This window comes from Zonotrichia leucophrys, chromosome 5 (assembly GCF_028769735.1).
Source record: "Zonotrichia leucophrys gambelii isolate GWCS_2022_RI chromosome 5, RI_Zleu_2.0, whole genome shotgun sequence".
Taxonomy (NCBI): Eukaryota; Metazoa; Chordata; class Aves; order Passeriformes; family Passerellidae; genus Zonotrichia; species Zonotrichia leucophrys.
This window is the reverse complement of record NC_088175.1, coordinates 37,124,973-37,129,487: the sequence shown is the minus strand read 5'-3', so window position 1 is coordinate 37,129,487 and position 4,515 is coordinate 37,124,973. Positions and strand designations below refer to the sequence as shown.

General features: G+C 35.1%; 1 long non-coding RNA gene across 1 annotated transcript; it reads left to right on the top strand.

The window, feature by feature from the left end:
* Positions 1–428: 428 nt before the first annotated feature.
* LOC135448093 (uncharacterized) lies at positions 429–4,200 on the top strand. Its single transcript, XR_010440390.1, has 3 exons — positions 429–544; positions 3,032–3,102; positions 4,083–4,200. It is a non-coding gene; the product is annotated as an uncharacterized LOC135448093 (long non-coding RNA).
* The last annotated feature ends 315 nt before the right edge of the window (positions 4,201–4,515 follow it).

Here is a 4,515-nt window from a genome sequence, read left to right as displayed (position 1 = left end):
GATCCAATTAGGGTGTTGAACTCCACCTAAAAGGAAAAAAATAAAAAGCTTTTGTTTTCTTTCCTTAGATGAGTACAATTTTATTGTTAGACTGTTTAATTATTTGATAATATGGAAACTGATTTAAAAATACATGGGATATCTGTTTCTCCACCACCTCTATTCCAGGATTCAGTTTAGTAACTAGCGTTATTCTTTATTTTTTTTTTCCTAACTACATCTCACAGTAATTCATCTTTCCTGAATCCTGTGGGCAATTATTTCTTGGATTGTGTTTCAGCATTAGATTAACACAATGTCTCAACAATTTCACATTTTCACTGGTAGAGTTGAATAATGAAAAGAGCTGCTTGTTAATTTACAGAGTTGAGATCTGTAGAAATCCCCTAAATTTGGAAGAGGGAAGGAAGCAAATCTCTCTGCAGAAGCTACCAAAATTTCTGCAGCTGTTGATATTGTCCCGAGTGTGGGCTCCAGGTGTGCAGCACAAAGTCACACGTCAAGGCAAGATGTTTCTATTGGTAATTCCACTGTGTGCAAAGAGGTGAGCTGGGTGGGAAAATATAAGAAGAAAATCTGAATCAATCTACTACATTCTTACATTCAAGGCATAAATCAGTGCTGGAGGCAAAAGCTGAGTTTGACCACTCAGTTCAGGATTTTTGCTTTTTCTGGCTTCTGTGGTTTTAATATGGCTGTCAGGTATCATGGTGATGAGTTCATTAGAGAGAGGAGGAGAGGATGAATTATTATTCCATCTACTAAAATCCCATGACATTAGATGGAAATCTCTACTTTTCATCAAACAGCTTTACTAATATTATTGGACAGTGCAATAAAAAATCCTTATTTATAACACCAGAAAGAGCTCAATGTGTGATCGCTGTTACGTATGTACACCTCACCTTTTCAAATTGATCCTGGTTACTTGTTCTAAATAAGAATACCAAATGCAATGTAGTCACTGCTCCTATGTGATTTCTGCATGCTAATAATAATTTTTGGAGGAAAAGTCCCTCCTTTATACCCTCTGAAATGTCTTCATTATAAATTGAGAATGTACCTTTTGCCATCTTGCTATATATAGAAAATAAACTTTCATGCATTTCTGTATATCTTTTCAAGTACATATACTCCATAATGAGCTGCCTGCACTTTCTTTAAGGCCAAATGTTTTGAACTCCTGAAGGGCTTTTATACTGAATAGATTTTTTTTTTATCCTTTGGAAAGTTCTATGTTTTGAAGAACATTGGACAAAGCTTTTGTAAATTTGCCTTTACTCAACATAGAAATTTTTTATGTAGATTTATTACTATCCTTCATTTATGTTCATAACTGTTAATGACACTTCACATATTTTTTTCAGACAATGTATATGTGCTGATAATTTATATAAGTTGGTTAGAAAAAAAGGGGAAAGAAAGCTGTCAGAAGTATGTTCCTTCTTTTTTACTGACTCTACTGTCTGAGAGGTCTTCTTTACCTATTTAAAAATGGGAATATTTCATGACAATTACTGCAGAAGAGATTTATTGATAGTGGCTGATATACTTTGAAACTATTTAGTCTACCTTGATCAGGATCATTGGTCAGGATCACCATGAGGAAATATTTAATGAAATTATTTCACTGTCTGAAATATTTTGGAACAAGTCAGATGTAGACCTGTAGACAGAGTTATACTGAATATTCTAAAGCATTTAAGTAAACAATAATTCAATCATTAAATATTTTTTCCCAATCTCATATGCTCTATCTCTTACTCTCTCTCATGGCAATTTCTTCATGCTCATTTTAATTACCCAAGAGAAACACAGAACAAATACCTTTGTTTTAAACAGAAGAGATTGCTTTTGTATTTATTTGTGCATTGGTAAACATTTTGCTGGTTTTGCAGATTTTGAAAGAAAATGTTTGTGTTGGGGAATGGATCCTTTTTGTTAAGTGCGCAAAAAATTGCTGCTGCATAGTAAAACACTGGCACTAAGCAAAAATATGCTGCATTTAATTGTTATCATAATATATTCTCAATATATACTATTTAATTTTAAATCTCATTCTCAAATTTTATTCTTATTTTCTCATCATGTTTTAATTCTACTGCACCCTGGAAGACAAGATAAAAGTTGCTGCCAAGTGCAGTCATAAAAAGTGAGAAAGGATAGTGCATTTTTATTTTTCATTAAGAGTTTTTTTCCAATACCTAATAATGTCCTTTATATCCATCATAATACATAGCTACTAAGACTGGACACATCTATTGGCAAGTGGCTAATAGCTGGATTTAGAATATGGTATTCAGGGAGAGTGGAAATAGGCTAGCTGGAACATATCTCTGTAAAGACTGAAAATCCTTTCAAGAATCTCAGTAAGTTACCAGCTTGTTGTCATATTTGTAAATAAACAGAATTATTTTTATAATAATTCAGCAGTGTGTGACATTTATTTTAGCTAGAGATCTGAAGAACAGCTTTAGGGCTGAGCAGTGACTATATAAATATAAACACTGAGACAAGCAGACAGATTTTCTCTCTATATCATAAGAGCACATGTTGTATCAATGCCAAACCAACAAGCTTTATATACAAGAGAATTACTTTAAAAAAGAAAAAAAAATAGAAAGGCAACATTGACCTTATGAGCTTCTGGCATTCTCTCTTCTCTGATGAAGAGATGTTTCCTATCTGGACAGCATAAAAAAAGGTTTTATGAATATTTGCTTGGCATACTCATTCTTTCAAGATGCCATGTTGTGCTGGGGTAAACAAGTGTCCCATTTCAAGTTAGCTGGATTTATTGGGGCAAGTAGAATTATTGACTGTAGGAAGGAAAATATAATATTTTCCGGTGTCATGAATGCAATTAAATTTAATTTTAGAATGTGTTTAGAATGAAATTTTAGTTCGGGAGAGTTTTTTGTTTTCTGTATTATGGTAGGGATGTGTTCTCCAACAAATTTAGTATTTCAGGCATTTCAGTACTCCTGAGTACTGCAAAAAAACTCTGATCTTAGTCCTGTTTCTGCCTTAGAATATTTTTTGGATGTTGACAGAGCCAAAAAAAGCTTAAGGAAATTCCAAGGCACTCAACCCATTTCTAAGGTAAGATTGACTTTAATAATTATTGCCTATTAAAATACCAGTGTAAGTTTTCAGAATCAAAGTTGGCTTTTATGACAGTACATACCCATACCAGTAACAAGTGGGTATAGTATGGGCATGTTTGATGTAGAGCAAGGGGTGATAAGAGTAAGGGGAAAGCTGTCTAAGTGCCAAGCCCTTCATGAGAAAAGCTCAGAGTGTACTTCAGACAGAGTGGAAGCATTCAGCAAGATGCTGAAACCCCTGGTCTGGGACATCCCATATGCGTCTGTTGTCAAGTTGCAGAATTGCTCCAGGCGCATTTTCCTCCCAGGTGGACTGCCACAAATACCTTGTCAAGGAATGCAGATACCTTCATAGATTATGTCATAAAATGCTACTCCTATAAGAAAACCCCAAGGGCAGCAAAGCTTGAAAATGAAATCAAAGTGTAAAGGCAGCTCCAGCACCAGAAGATCAAAATCGGCATTAATGGATTTATAGAGATCTGAACAGAATTGTTTTACAGCTTTTTCTCAGTGTGGTTGGTTTTTCTGGTTTGGCTTTTTTATTTTTTTGGCTTCCTGAGTGTTTACTGGTTTAGAGTGTATGTCTAATGCACATCTCTTGTACTCAGTAAAAGATGGCAAACAATATGTGACAGGACAGGTCACGATACAGTTTCTTTTTTAGGCAGGTATATTGGTTTATTGACAAGGACTTGCTTGATTCTTTGCACAAGAGTACTTGATCGTTAGAAAGATCTGTGCTCTATTCATATCTAGATATATTGTCTAACAAAAAAGCTATCAGATATGAAAAAATATGTTTATCTTGGGCCTAGAGACAAACACTTCTAAGCAGTATTCTGTAGCCAATCTGCTTCCAGGATGTCTCGGTTGGCAGAGAGTTTATTTTTGTCTGAGTAGCTGGTGTAGTGTTGTGTTTTTTGGACTCAGTATGAAAATAATGCTGATTACACACTGAAATTTTGCTTGCAGATAAGTAGTGCTTATCCTAAGTCAAGGACTCTTCAGCATCTTGTGCTCTGTCAGGGAGGAGCTGCACAAAAAGATGGGAAGGAGCACAGCCAGAACAGGTGACACAAACAGGCCAAAGGGATATTCCATAACACAGAATGTCAGGCTCAGTATATAGACTGGGGGAAGTTACCAAAAAAGGGGATGATTGCTGCTAGGTAGTGGGCAGTCAGTCAGGGGGAGGTGAAAAATTGTATTGTTCATCATTAGATTCTCTCAAGTTCTACTACGGTCTCTCTCCTCAGTCCTACAATTATTATTATCATTGTCATTGTTATTGTTGGTATTATTATTATTGTTATTATAGTTTGTTTCAATTATGAAATTAATCTTCTCTCAAACCATGAGCTTTATCCTTTCTCTCCAACCCTCCCCATGAGGGCAAGGTGGAATG